The sequence below is a fragment of the Schistocerca nitens genome, chromosome 12 (genome assembly GCF_023898315.1).
Source record: "Schistocerca nitens isolate TAMUIC-IGC-003100 chromosome 12, iqSchNite1.1, whole genome shotgun sequence".
NCBI lineage: Eukaryota > Metazoa > Arthropoda > Insecta > Orthoptera > Acrididae > Schistocerca > Schistocerca nitens.
The window spans coordinates 171458883-171474869 of record NC_064625.1 but is presented as its reverse complement, the minus strand read 5'-3'; the positions used below and the strand labels follow the sequence as shown (position 1 = coordinate 171474869).

General features: G+C 45.8%; 1 protein-coding gene across 9 annotated transcripts in view; it reads left to right on the top strand.

Moving 5' to 3' along the window:
- The window catches only part of LOC126214866 (poly(rC)-binding protein 3), a 524736-nt gene that overhangs the window by 310106 nt on the left and 198643 nt on the right, over positions 1-15987 (top strand). The window contains exon 1 of one of the 9 annotated variants that reach the window (XM_049941507.1): positions 9446-9597. The exons of 7 other annotated variants lie outside the window; for them this stretch is intronic. The gene's annotated coding sequence lies outside the window, so the exon portion shown is untranslated. Of the gene's footprint in view, positions 1-9445; positions 9605-15987 lie in introns of those variants that run through there. One more of the 9 variants, XM_049941506.1, reaches the window with a different exon arrangement.

Genomic DNA, 15987 nt, shown 5'->3' with positions numbered 1-15987 from the left:
TTCTTTTCTTTGCATGGAAACAATGACGTTTATTGCAGTAATTTTAATGGTGGTTTTTTGTTGTAAGCGGTCCGTTCCTTTTCAACATCTGTTATGCTAGCTGGCGTTTTGCTAAGTCGAACTAAGTGTGTGTTGCAAGAGATAACAGTTTTAACCTGCAGGCTGCTTATTTTGAGTTTTCTGCTGGAAGGATTTGAAACACTGGGTCGTGGTTTACAATATACGAGCTTCCTCACATGGATATCCAACTGTTTGTGATGAGGACGTCTTTCTTGTCACGCTACCGTATGAAGACTGTCAATGATACGCCAGTGTTTAGAACGTGGGTGCGTCCATGTAGTTTTAAAACAATAATCAAATGAGATTAGTATTGGTGATAAAATGCCTATACTCAGCGCACAAACCAAGAAGTAACAGCCCATTTGCATGCAGTTCCTAACACGTTAATTACCCATGACGCTTCTCCAAAAGCGATCTTTTTTTCTCATTCCACCATTGAAGTTGCTAAAAGTTTATCTTCTGTAGGTATCTTGACGAGGACATCGTTCTGTATCTTCATCGCTGTATAAAGGGGGAGCGTAGCCGTTGACGAGAGTGAAAAAACTTTCTCCAGCAACAGGAATTGTAAAAGCTAGAATTCTTTCGTTGACAACAATACTGGTTAAGCGATGTTCTTCCACTGTTTTTGTTTTTAATGCAAATCCCACAGCACGGATGCAATTTCTTCTACATTGCTTATCCTGAGCTAACCTCACTGCTATGTCCTTTTCTTGATAATTTGGTTTCATTTAAGGTAGCAAGGTCCATATCTAATCTAGGAAGGACGTGGGTGATGAAAGCTGTTTCTGTTTCAGGTCTGTTGCCAAGTATGTACGGAAGAGTCTCGACATTCCATGTTTCAATAGTCATTATATTGCTCTCTCTTGGTTTTCGTTCGCAGATAAAGCAAGACCTTGTGGTCGCGTATTCCCAGTCTGTTGTATGACTACCGATGTTTCTATACCCACGTATTGTAGCTGCTTCCGCATTGAGGGTGGCAGCGGTTATCCTAAGTAGGCAGCCCTGTCGCAGATGCAGTCACAGATGTTCTCAGGAAAGCGACCGTTGCCTACCTGCCGTTAGTGCGCAGGTCCAGACTAGCAGCTTCCAGGTTCACTCCAGCCGGCTACCACCGTCACTGTCCTGCCGCCAGCGGAATACAAGGAAAATTGCGGGAGAATTTACAATTCTCGTGAATTTGTTTAAGGTGGATCTCAACTGGTGAGAAAGTAACTCGGCCACTATTATTCTGGAACCATTCATTATGCTATATGAGTGTGAGAGACGTTATTTCAAACACCAGAACTGCAACGAACTGCCGCGATCTCGGGGAAAGTAGAGCAACGCCATTACAGTCAAATCGTCCGGCATGTCTTCCACCTATGCGATCGTTGGGTATCTCGGGTGTGAAATGTTCTTGTTCCGTCCGCTTCGCCGTTGCGTACTGGAGTGTTTGGGAAAGGACGTGGAAAGAGAGGAGACTGTGGGGAAACACTTCGTCGGGTTCTTCCACCGAGGCATGTCCAGCATGGAACACACATCACGAGCTATGCTTACCTGAACAGGCAAACACAAAAGTGCAGCTGGCGTTATTGCATGTACGGATTTTTGTAGTTTCTGATATTTTAAACTAAGATTCGACATACGGCAAAATAAAATACACACATTCAATATGCCTCTGTGTCCGCAGCTCATGATCTAATAACTAACGTTGCTTCCTCTGGATAACTGGGTCCGGGGTTCGATTCCCGGCCTGGTTGGAGAATTTCTCTGCCCGGAGTTGGGTGTTTTGTGTTGTCCTAATCACTTCATCATCATTCATGACAGTGGCCAGAATGGTCTGTGTAAAAATTGCGCTGTATAAAAATTGGGGCTTCGTACAGGGGCTGATGACCGCGCAGTTGAGCGTCCCACAAACCAATCATCATCATCATCATTATCATCATCATGTCTCTAAATAGTGGCACTAAATACATTTATAGAGACACGCATAAGTACATGGCTGTACACCGAGATATTTTTAAATTACTTGTTCACTTACTCAGCATCATTTGTCATACCAAAAACTGCTGATGTGCGAGTGGAACCATAGGAAATAGCTAGTATTGCGTATAATTTTTGGCTGAATTAAAAAAATTGAGATCTTTCATACACTACGTATTAAGAGGTAAGACATGTTGGTGGCACAACTTGGCTAGAAGAAGGGATCGGTTGGTAGGACATGTTCTGAGGCATCAAGGGATCACCAATTTAGTATTGGAGGGCAGCGTGGAGGGTAAAAATCGTAGAGGGAGACCAAGAGATGAATACACTAAACAGATTCACAAGGATGTAGGTTGCAGTAGGTACTGGGAGATGAAGAAGCTTGCACAGGATAGAGTAGCATGGAGAGCTGCATCAAACCAGTCTCAGGACTGAAGACCACAACAACAACAACAACACAAGACTAGTATTACAGATAAAGACAGTGTGAATGTCTTGAGATAGCGTAACTTTACTAGTCCCATTCCCCGGATTGTGTTCACCCAGTGTTGCAGACTGAGACTTGCAACAAGCAATACACATTGTTGCAAACCTTTATGAAAATATTTCTCCTGACATCCGCCACAGAATGTTACAAGGAAAACAGTTTATCTCGTATTAAATTTTGCCGGCCGGGGTGGCCGAGTGGTTCTAGGCGCTTCAGCCTGGAACCGCGCGACCGCTACGGTCGCAGGTTCGAATCCTGCCTCGGGCATGAATGTGTGTGATGTCCTTACGTTAGTTAGGTTTAAGTAGTTCTAAGTTCTAGTGGACTGATGACCTCAGATGTTAAGTCCCATAGTGCTCAGAGTCATTTGAACCATTTCTTATTAAATTTTCCGTTTTCATGTACCCTGTTAAATTTCATAAACGCTCCTCCGTTAAGTCCGATATGTAGCACATTAACTCATTTGTGAAGAATGAAGCCTTTGAAGCTGTTTCATACACGGGAGTTCTATTGTTTAAAGAGTCGGAGTGTAGTGGTAATCAGTAATAAGTAACGTTGCAGCTTAAAGTAAAACTTGCTCGTACATACAAAAATAATTGATTTGGGTAAACAGTCGCCACCCAGATATTACGCGATGCACGAATACGTAAAGTGTCGTCTGGATCGTGGCAGGGTTTCTGTACCTGCTGGCTGAACTGGCCAGTAGTTCGGCCGTCTGCAATATGGGCTGCAGGCTGGGCGACGGCTGGCCGTGTAGCGCGCGACTGAAGCGGCGCGCCTCATCTTGGGCGTCGCTCGCTCCGACACACGTCGCAGACCGGAGGTACGGCCGGTATTATACTATCAAATTTGTTTGTCAAAGATGTGATCAAATATTCCGTCAAATGTATTTGACGAAGATCTTTGACGTGGCGCTAGAAGGGGTATTACACTGTCATCAAATGTTTCGTGAAAGTTCAAGATGGCTGACAACAACTTCTTATTAACCGCAGCAGTTGCACGTACCGCAATTGCATTGTGTGCACATGCGGAAAAGAAGTGGGGGGGGGGGGGGGGGGAAAGGAACCATACATACGAGGTTGACAGTCTTAAATTCCTGGGATTACAACTTGATAATAAATTCAGTTGGGGGGAGCACACCACAGAACTGCAGAAACGCCTTAACAAATCTGTATTTGCAATTCGAGAGTTAGTTGACATAGGCGACATAAAAATGAAAAAGCTTGCAACTTTGCCTACTTTCATTCCATAATGTCATATGGTATAATATTTTGGGATAAATCTTCAAGTCAAACAAAAGTTTTCAGAGTCCAAAAGCGTGTAATACGTATAATTTGTTGAGTAAATTCACGGACGTCCTGCAGAAAATTCTTCAAAGAACTGGGTATACTAACTACTGCCTCTCAGTATATTTACTGCTTAATGAGATTTGTCCTAAATAATAGACCTGTTTCTCCAACAAACAACTCAGTTCATACATACAATACCAGGAACAAAAATGATCTGCACAAGGAGTTAAAAACATTTACTTCGGTTCAAAAAGGGGTCCACTACTCAGGCACACTCATCTTCAATAATTTGCAAGCAAACATAAAAAATTTAGTTACAAATAAAGTTCAGTTTAAAAGGAGCCTGAAAGACTTACTAGTGGCCAACTCCTTCTAGTCCATTGACGAAACTTTTAATAGAAACAAATGATGTATTGTATTTATTCATACTAATATTATTGTTATTTCAGCTTTAGAAAAATTGACATGTTCCACATCCACGAGGATCTCCTCAGCACGGATCTATGGAACGAAAAACTAATCCAATCTGGGTGAAGCCGTGGGTTTTACGACGACACGATAAAAGCATTCAACAAAACTTGTTACGTGAGCTTATAGCGGAGGACGTCAAGTCGTAGATCAATTACTTAAGAATGGATGAGCATACATTTCTGTATGTGCTCAGTGAAGTGTATCTTCATATCACATAGCACAGTATTCACTTAAGAACTGCTACATCTTCAGAAGACAGGCTCACCGTAACACTCCGATTCCTTGCTGCAGGAGAGAGTTGAGTTAGGTTAGGTCTCCAATCTTCTTAATTATTTTTGTATTCAGGGTGCCTCACGTTGTAAAGCGCCTCATCAGCTTCATACATCTCTATTAATTTTGTAGTTGTCGGCACATACCAACTGTATTTACCGGCAGTGCTTATGAAAACACTACAGACGACAGAACCCTGCAGCGATGCTAGCGCTCCATGTGGTAACATGTCACATTGCAGTGAACAGAAGACATGCGATTTCTTTGATCAAATCTACAGCGAGGCCCTAGATTTGATCAAATATTGGACGACATTTGACAAAGTTCCTATTACACCATCAGATATCTTTGACAAAATTTGATAGTGTAATACCGGCCTACGGCGGGCCCGCCAGGGACCACGTGTTGTCGGCGAGGCGAGGCGAGGCGAGGCGAGGCGCCACCAGCCGCCCAGCAGCTGCGCGTCTCTCTCTCTCTCTCTCTCTCTCTCTCTCTCTCTCTCTCTCTCTCTCTCTCTCCCCCTCTCTGAGAAGCTGCCGTGCGGCTAACGTGCGTGTCCAGTTGTGAGCGTATGCGAGGCGTGACGGTGGACCTGGACGCACACATTATGAGAGCAGAGTTTTGCTACGCCTGTCTGCCTCGTCGCCCCAGTACACAATATAGTTACCGAATGCAACAGTCACAGCTCTTCTGTTTGTTGTTATCTGGACCCGAACGTGGCGCTATTTTCGGAAGACCGAGAAAGCAGGAAGCGTTCGCCAAACACACATGCTCGCAAGAACAACCGGACAACGTGCATTCCAGTGAAGCGGTCCGCGACTGTTTGGAACGTCACAGCTCTTTCCGAAACATGTCTTTCCTTCGGAGGGACGGGTCGGCCGCACAGCTACAGAAGGACGTGAAATCTGAAAACAGAGCATTACCAGAACTGAAAGACACAACAAGCACAGACAGAAAGACAATAGTGTCAAACGAGGATTTAGCCTTGCGCATTTGGCTGTACCTTGTATTTATCGGAGTATCCACCAAACTATCAGGCCTCTGTCTAGTACTACAGGCAGGGGGAAAAAAAAGGTAGGCGAGCTCTTGTAAGGCAGTTCAGCATCATCCATTACAGAGAAAATATGTATGTTGCTAGCGGGTTTTAAACCGAAAGAGAGAGAGAGAGAGAGAGAGAGAGAGAGAGAGAGAGAGAGAGAGCCGAGCGGTCTGAGGCGCTGCAGTCATGGACTGTGCGGCTCGTCCCGGCGGAGGTTCGAGTCCTCCCTCGGGCATGGGTGTGTGTGTTTGTGTGTTTGTCCTTAGGATAATTTAGGTTAAGTAGTGTGTAAGCTTAGGGACTGAAGACCTTAGCAGTTATGTCCCATAAGACTTCACACACATTTGAACAAAGAGAGGGGAGGGAGGGAGTGTGAATACCGGCCAGATGTGAGAGCGTACCTCAGTACTTCCTACAGAAACATCGCTAGAGTGTTTTTCAGCATTGTTTCCAGATGTGTTCCTTATACTGCATATATTAACTGATGAGTACGCACAACAATAGAGCTTTCTGTAGGCGGAACAGAATTACCAGCGGAAGTAGTACGCATCAGAATTTTAGTTAAAGCAAGAAAATGTGAGTGATTCAAATCTGGGATGGAGCGATGAGAAAAAAATTGTGTTCTCATCTGTGTACGTACGTTAACAGTTGCGCCGATCATAAGAACTCGATTCAGAATCGGCAACATTCATTTCTCTCGTGCGGATAATTTCGACGCTAGGCGAAATAGGTGGTAATAGTGGAAGCGAATGGCGCAGAAGCTGCGTGAACAGGTAAACCTGCGAGATTGACATGCAATCTACCGGAAGGAGGATGAGGTCGAAAGATTTGTTCACCGGCCGAGGTGGTCTAGCGGTTCTAGGCGCTCAGTCCGGAACCGCGCGACTACTACGGTCGCAGGTTCGAATCCTGCCTCGGGCATTGATATGTGTGATGTCCGTATGTTAGTTAGATTTAAGTAGTTCTAGGGGACTGATGACCTAAGAAGTCCCATAGTGCTCAGAGCCATTTTAACCATTTTTTGGAAGATTTGTTCGAATCGTTGAGATGCAACCGTGATGGCGCAACAGATACGCCTATTGTACTCTCTCAGCGTCAGACCGCTTTCGAACGTAATGACGATGAAGGTGTTTTAGACGAGGAAGTGAAATATACATTAGCGCACCAGACGCGCGCGCTATTGAGTACAGTGTGGAGAGAACTAAGGCGCGAACATTTCTTACAATTCCATCCCTTTCGGGGATCTGTCCATCTGGAGGTGGTTCCACTGTGGGGTTTACCGCGTCGCACTGCTCCGTCGCTCAACAACCGCGTTCAGTAGCCATCGCTCCTCATGGAAACCCATTGGGAGCTTCACCTGTAGGGTCACACAGACGCTTCATAGCTACGTAAGCGGGTTGCAGCCAGCCAGCCAGCCAGCCAGGCAGCAATACTGCCACATGCAGGCGGTTCGTTAACAGCATGAGATAGCGACCGATGTCTGGCACCAGTAACAGACTGCTGCGACCCGGCACTGTCGTCTGGAGCTCTTCCACGCCGCCGCCGGTAGGGTGGTGGTGGTGGTGGTGGTGGTGGAGAAGAAGAATAATTTAGGGCTCTCAATAGCATGGTCATCAGGGCCATTACTAGATATCATCATAAACGTGTCGTGAATTAAACGTGACTGCCCTTGAAAGAGAAATTGCTGTGTTGATTTGTTAAGGACACACATTTCCATACTCCTTCAGAATGTCTGACTACGTTGACACAAATGTGGTTCGTTTCGTCCAATCATGTGGAAGAACGTCTTAATGATACTTTGCCTGTTTATATGGATGGCTTACTACTTAAGGAAAGGCGGTGAGGAGCCATCCATTCACAGCTCGTAGACTTCGTCTCTCCAACACTTTAAATAGGTTATTCGTCTGACGGTTTTGTCGGGCGTCGATCTGAAACATGTGAAAAACATTGCGTTAGTGTTATTCTGCCATCAGGTGTACCTCGATGAAAACAGCAAGGTGACTGACGGTCGATGTTGGAAGGGGACGGTATGGCCAGCGCACAGAAATGGCTGTCGCAGCAACGCTTGTGCACTCCGGTTCTGCGTGCGTCAACGCGCTCCTCGCCGAGCCGTATTTGGTTTGCTTCGTAAGGTGGTAATTGCCTTATCGATTTCCTGCGCACTTTTGGAACTAGTCTGACATTCTGCCGTGGAAAAGAAACACACCGGCTAGAGGAACAGTACAAGCAGTGAAAAGCATTCACATTTTTACGTAACTAGCACGTGATTAGCAGAGCTACTCTCACGGGAAAAAATCGCAGTAACAAAAAATAAATAATGTAGGTAATGAAATTTCGGCAATACGTTTGTCAAGGTAACATATTTAAGCAATGAACACTGCAAAATCACAGCGCGAGATGAGCCATTGAAAATGCGGAATGCTGGTACATTAGTAACGTGCGTAACCGCCATAATGTTAAATGCAAACGTGCATGCATTGTGTTGTATAGGTGCTGGAGGTCGATTTGTGGGATGTAGTTCCACGCCTGTTGCACTTAGTAAGTACAGGGGACAACCACCAAAGTGCCCCTGCTATCGCACGAAATCGCATCCCAGACCATAGTCCAAGGCGTAGGTCCGGTGTGTCTAGCATGCAGACACTTTGGTTACGAGGCTTCAACTCGCCTCCTCCCAACCAATGTACGGCCATCAGAAAACACCCTGCCGTACAGTGAGCTCTCGCTTGGCACCACTCAAGTCGCAGATGGCGGTGGCTTGGGCTCGGTGGAATGCACGCCACAGGGCGTCTGGCTCTGAACTGTACTTGAGGTGGCCCATTTGTAACAGTTCGTTGTGTCACTGTGGTGCCAACTGCAGCTCGAATCGCGCGAGAGCCATAAGCGGAACACGGTGCTCTTCCCCTTCCCTCTGAGTGGCGCCACGTGGCCGTCCGCTGCCTTGTCCCGTTACGACAGTATATTCTCGTGACCACCGCTGCCCGTATTCACGTACAGTGGCTGCATTCCTGCCGTATCGCAGAAGGAACATCCAGCTCCTCGTTGTCTTGTTATAGCGTGAGGTGTTGATAGTGGCATTTTGTCACGTTAAAGCCATTCTTGGCTAACGTCGATTCACTATGTCCAGTCTGAAAGGCAACTAACGCTTACGACCTTTACAGCGTGTATTTAAAGTAAACCTGATATGCATCCTTATAGTGGCGCAACTAGAGCCACTCTTACGCGGGTGGCACGAAATTTGAATAGATATCATCTTTCGTTTATGCGTAAAACTAATTCTCGGTGTCGCGACTTTTTTTTCCGCCAGTGCATATGGCAAAGTTGAGCGGAACATGAGGTACATCCTAGCGTATTTTCTGGATGGATGTTGCTGTAGTAATTGTCCTTCAAACAAATAGCTGTCAATCACATTTTTGCTCTGATCCGAGTACAGTGACGTTGTGGTGTCGAGCTTGCGGGTACGTCGGTTCAGTGACGTTTCTAAAATTCTCGTACAAATAACCGCTCGACTCGGCAGTCGCACTGGAAACACCGCGACTACGTTGGCTTATCGGGGACAGAAACGTCGCGTTTGGGAGAAAACGATGTTAGTGGAGGACGAGTGAGAGGATTGTGGGTCCGATGCCGGCGGCGAGAGCAGTGGGACAGCGGGGTGAGGTAAACACGAGGGCGCAGGCGTGCCGCACGTGCTCCCGTTTCGCCCCCGCCCCCGGGCCCCCTCGCTCCGGAGGCGCAGGGCGTCGATACCGCGGCCGCCGCCCCCCGCCCCCCCTGCCCGCCCCCTGGCTGCCTCCCTCCACCGCGCCGTCCCCGCCTGGGCGCCCTGCCACCGGCGGCTGCCGCGTCCGCGCGCCAGTTCAGTTGTGTCTGCCCTCCCTCCAGTTTGTGTTCGCCCTGCCCCGTTGTTAACTGTATAGCGAACCAGCCAGCCAGCCACCGCTACTATCTCGCACACGCACGTTCCAGCCGGCCCGCCAGAAGCGCCGAAGCAGCACGCGGCCAGCTCCCGGAAGAGGCCTCCGGTACATGGCAAGTGAGGCCGGCGCAGAGTGCGGCTGCTGTGTGGCTGTGTGTGTGGCTGCGTGCGAGCGTGCGTGCGTGCGTCAGGGCAGCTGCCGGGCTCTGAGCGGGTTGCGAGGACGTGCGGAAGGGCTCGCAGCTTTACATGCAGATACCTGCGTACCAAATAAGAGGTATAGCTGGGCAGTCACATTTTTGTGGTAATCCAAGGCCTGTCACATCTTTTTAATATTAGCGTAGGCATACTGTGGTGCGATATGAAATGGAACGAATGTGTGAAATCGGAAGTGTAGAATTCCGATGAATACGTTGGAATGGTTCAACGAAAGTGAAGAGCAGTGTTACGAACAAAAACATGCCGGAACGAACAATTGGGAGATGGAATCCCAATCGAGTAGGCGTGGAAATAAACAACGGAGAATTTTAGAGTGGCGCTGTTGAGATCGTGACGAGTCTGTACAGCTCTCGAGGTAAGATGCTCTCACCCCGGATCCTGTTCTGATCACAGCGGTGTTTTACTGGGCACGATGTTATTATGCAGTCGCACCCTTCCCTTCTGGCGACCTTTGAAGTGACTGGAACGCCGAGGTGTAGGGTGACCTACAGCATAACGTGCAATTTGACAGTGCGAGACGTGAAAGAAGCTATAAGTGACAGAGAATTGAGGCCCAAACCTAAGCATGTGTAGACCGGCACTTGCCGACCTAGCGATTGAACCACAGCGTTGAAATATGAAATGGCGTGAACGCACGAAATCAGTACTGACGAACGCAAACGGAAGATTTGGGAGGGTGGAGGGTACCGGGAAAGCGCGACGAGTAAGCAAACGAAATCTCACTCCAGACGCTACAGCGGCCAATTCTAGATCTTTGCTACGACGTTTGCACCGCTCACAAGGTAGGTATGACGATAGACTTTGGTCGAAAATTAAAGTGCTGCTGTGTCGTATCAGCCCATATGACAGGTCAACATAGACGCTCACGCAGCTTAATACCTAGTCGTTAGGAGAATGACTACGCTGTTCTCGTTTAACATCAAACAACCGCTGTTTACCTCGACTGTGCTTCCGTCCCAATAGGTATCATCAAAATACGTGAGTGTAGGGTGCGTACGCCGCCGCACAATTAGTTTCCCCATCCTCCACCTGCTAGTAGAATAGCGTAGTGAAAGTCTAATATTTGCGGCGACTGCCCAGTTGGCTGTGAGGTATATATATTGTAGATGTATCTAATGGTAGACGTAGAATCACTTCTATTTGGCTTTTCTCGTAGTCATGACTGAAAGGGGGTCCCGTTACTCCGTGTTAAAAACTACAAAAATACTTTGGATTCCCAGTCATATCTTAATCCTCATGTCACGTTTCCAATGCTTAGCTTTTCTTCGACAGTGTTAGATGTGCTCTAATATGTTTTGTACCTTATCCTATCGAGCTGTGTGAGTGCTAATGCTAGTGTCGGCTGCTGGTATCGTGAGAGCCATGATGGCGAACATAAAAAATAATTGACTTTCAGTTGTAGTTTGAACTAGAAGTAATAAACACAGATTCCAGTGTCTGGTAACAGGGTTCTATATGCTGCGGTTTGATCTGCTGCATCCAAACTTTGATACTGTACGAGGCTGGTCGGCCTCAGCATTCACTGGCTAGCGGCACCGTGCCTGTGGCTTTCAAGTGTGCCGTTTTTGTCGATCTGATTATTCGCACAATTGTGACTCGCAACTGGTAATCCGCTTTCTGTTGTTATACTGCTGACGAGCTACAGTTGAAACAGGCCTCATGGACTTGCTCGGACCTGTTTGCTATATACTTGACGGCGTATTACGAACCGTAGTAGTAGACGTGCTCCAACTTCGGACGGAAGAAAGGTGATTAATAGTAGTCCACACACTGCATGAACGCCAAGTACCGCGATTAGGTATCACTGCTTTCCACCTGTCAAAAGATTCAGAGTAGCATAAAATATATGTGGGTGATTCCTCCACGAAACTGTCAAGACGGCAATCGGCAGAAAGTAGTTAACAGCTTTCCCAGTACGACATACTTCTTTAAGGATCGTGTAAAGTTTTGCGTAATGATCCGCAGAAACAGACTTCTTACGCCCTAGCTGAATAAAGGCATTTCGGTTTTTTTGTTTTTTGTAGCGGGCACCTTTGCATCCGACATCCACATTAGGCCTGTCTTTCCGTAGGGTTATGGGAGGCGTTTTGTAGTCTACACATGTTTCGATGCCGCCTCACGTCCGAGTCCGACGGATGATTTCAACCCTTCGTCGGGAGGGGGGACATCAGAAGTAAAGCGCTGGGTTATGAGTAGGGAAAAAGCAGCTTCTTCAGAATCTGATATTGATGTTGGCAAATATCCCTTAGCTAGACGTAGATGTTAAACGAGGATTGAGGAAAAAAACGGAGTAACGCCAACTGTTTCGTACAACTTTATTGTTAAGGTGACAGTTGCGGTTCGTTTCCTGGAAGCAACTGATGAGGATAAGACGGCATAAACGCCAGCGACGAGGACGACCATGCAGAATGCGACTGTCGCGCTGTTTGTGACTGCCTGAACGCTCAGCGTTTTCCTTTCTTCGCATTCGGCTAGTACCGAGAAGAACCAGAAGTGGATTCTTGCTCTTGCTGCAGCCAGTAAATGGGAGCATTTCCGTTTATGCGGATACATTGCGATAAAGACTTTAGCTCCTGCTCTGGATTTGGCTCAGGTAACCAGCAAGATCTGCTGCGCGACTCGCCATTAACCTGGTGTTTCGTAGATGCACGCCCGTTCTCCGCGTGACCGTGCTTGGATCTTATCCCTTCCGATTCCAAAAAGTCGAGCGTTGTAATTTTCTAACACAAAACTCGCATAGCTATTGCGACGAAGGTAACGACTGTGAACGGAGATGCATCTCTAAACGTTACTGTCATTCTTAAAGTATCTAAGTGAAAGCGGAAAACAGCGCTGTGCAGTAAGGTCTCAAAAGTTCTTAACATGTAGGGAAAATTTAAGGGCTGTGGGCATCGTTCTAGTCTCAGTGGCGGCATTGCAGCTTAGCGCTTCCTGTTTTTATACATTATAGGTTATTTTCGCAGTGAGTACGGAGGAGCCGTTGCACAGAAGATGTGTCAAAACTTACACGTTCTGCAGCGTGTGTTTGGATCGCAAAGAAATTCATAAGCATGCAATTCAACTTCGACTCTGTTGCAATAGTTGTAGAAATGTAAAGACTATAGCACATTTAGTACGGCTATCAATAAGCCACCATCGCAGTTAAACAAAAACCACGCATTGTCGAGGAATTAGATACTTTAAATGTCCAATAGCGTTTTATTATGAATTGCATTAACTACACGTCACCGTGATAGCCGGACGCTGTCATTTGTGTCATCACGGACCGGCTGCACTTGGCCACAATCTTCCTCCATACCTTGTGTTGCACAACTGGAACCTGCAGGAAGTGTTTTGTGTATTAAATACAATAAAAAGTGTGAAAGGCTTTTGCTATTTCGATTGTGTCACCCAGTTGATAAAAGACGAAAATATTGGAAGGGTTACATAGCTGCAGATACGCATGTAGCGACTGTCTGTGCAGTCTCTAAATATCATACCGCGTGACTGCTACGGTCGCAGGTTCGAATCCTGCCTCGGACATGGATGTGTGTGATGTCCTTAGGTTAGTTAGGTTTAAGTAGTTCTAAGGGACTCATGACCATAGATGTTAAGTCCCATAGTGCTCAGAGCCATTTGAACCATCTAAATATCATAGTGCCAGAAATCTATAGCTTACCTGCCGCAAAGTATAGTTAACCTACTGCATTATTCGGCACGGGGGATTCTACGAGACCTACGAAATGTCACCACTAAAGAGTTCCAGGTTATTGTTAGGCGCATAGAATGCAACCGTGTACGCATATGCGAAATCGTGTTGTAGCACTACTCATTTAGGTTCACACAACGCTTTTGCTCATGAAATAGGGTAAATCAGCTGTCAACCCGAACACAGTCTACAAAATTGCGTCTATTATGCATAGGTGTCAAGCTGTTACCGAGAACAATTGGTCAGAAACAACATTCCTCTGCTTCGCTTTTGCAACTGCACTGGTATTATTGGACGAAAAATGGTTAGCAACTTTTTTAGCTTCGTTACGTTGAGGAATGAAACACGCGTTGTATATGTCTTGGGAACCCTCTGTAACTTCATTGATTAGACTAACATTCTCAGCTTCAGTTGGACTATATAGCCCATGTAGTACAGAAAAAATTATGATAACACCGAAACGGTTTATTTTTTTTCTTCAGCTAGTATCTACATCTATATGGATACTCTGCAAATAACATTTAAGTGCCTGGCAGAGGGTTCATCGAACCACCTTTACAATTCTCTATTATTCCAATCTCCTATAGCGCGCTGAAAGAATGAACACCTGTATCTTTCCGTACGAGCTCTGATTTCCCTTATTTTATCGTGGTGATCGTTCCGCCCTATGTAGGTCGGTGTCAACAAAATATTTTCACATTCAGAGGAGAAAGTTGGTGACTGGAATTACGTGAGAAGATTCCGTCTCAATGAAAAACGCCTTTCTTTTAATGATTTCCAGCCCAAATCCTGTATCATTTCAGTGACACTCCCTCCCCCATTTCCCGATAATACAAAACGTGTAGCCCTTCTTGGAACTTTTTCGAAGAACTCCGTTAGTCCTATCTGGTAAGGATCCCACACCGCGCAGCAGTATTCTAAAAGAGGACGGAGAAGTGTAGTGTAGGCAATCTCTTCAGTAGATCAATTACATTTTCTAAGTGTCATGCCAATAAACGCACACAACATTTTTCCACACATTTTCTGTGTGTTCCTTCCTATTTAAGTTGTTCGTAATTCTAATACCTAGGTAGTTTGTGGAATTTACGGTTTTTGGATCAGAGTGATTTATCATGTAACCGAAGTTTTAACGAGTTCCTTTTAGCACTCATGCGGATGACCTCACACTTTTCGTTATTTAGGGTCAACTGCCACTTTTCGCACCATTGAGATATTTTTTCTAAATCGTTTTGCAGTTTGTTTTGGTCTTCTGATGACTTTATTAGTCGATAAACGACAGTGTCATCTGCAAACAACCGAAGACGGTTGCTCAGATTGTCTCCCAAATCGTTTATATAGATAAGGAACAGCAAGGGGCCTATAACACTACCTTGGGCAATGCCTGAAATCACTTATGTTTTACTCGATGACTTTCCGTCAATTACTACGAACTGTGACCTCTCTGACAGGAAATCGCAAATACAGTCACATAACTGAGATAATATTCTATAAGCACGCAATTTCACTAAGAGCCGCTTGTGTGGTACAGTGTCAAAATACTTCCGGAAATCCAGGAAAAAGGAATCTATCTCAAATCCCTTGTCAGTAGCACTCAACACATGTGAAGAAAGAGCTAGTTGTGTTTCACAGGAACTATGTTTTCTACACCCATGTTGACTGTGTGTCAATAGATCGTTTCCTTCGAGGTAATTCATTATGTTCGAATACAATATATGTTCCAAAATTCTGCTGCATATCAACGTTAACGATATCTTCAAATTCACACTTAACTTTTTTTCTATCAACTAAGATAAATCCCTCCTCGACGAAATGGTTGCCTTCAGCCCTATTGGATTTCTGATTCACCCAACGTACTGTTCAACCCGGATCAACAACAACGGTGGAGCGAAGTGTTTGACAGATACAGAGGTGAACGAAGAATCTTTTAGCTCTCTGATGACATTCTCGCTAAGTGATTGAGTCATGTTTGTTGCTCAAAAACAGTCATTGTTTTAGAACTAACTGAACGCCTTTGCCATAGATACATATGAATAGGGAAAATATTATCTTGTACCTCCCCAAACCCCCCTCCCCACACCTCTCCCGCTCACTCTTGGTAATTAAGACGGGGGCGCAAAATATAAGCTGTGCTTTGGGCTCTTACTTTTGTTCTTTCCTGCTGGTACGCTTTCACGTACTGTATTACGTCGCGTCACTTAGGTGTTACCTTCTGATATCTACTTCGCTTATACTCTGAAAGATTTTAATTGAATATCCCATGTTACAGAAACGCTGACATTTATATAAGGGACAGTCAAATGAAAACGAGACAGTTGGGGAAAAATTAAGTTAACTGTCAGTTTTTTCAAAAGTAATTGTCCTAACTGTTATATATTTATCGCATTGAGAGACAAGACTGTCAATGCCATCATGGCATAATGTTCGCGGTTGCCTGCGGAACCCTGGAGGTCACCTCTTCATGCGACGGCCACGTATTTCTTTCTTCAGGGACCTGAAAGTATGGAAATCGCGTGGGGAGAGGTCGAGACGGTGTGGAGGGTGTGTGAGGGCTTCCCAGCGAACCTTTTGCTGCACAGTCGAAACAGCCTC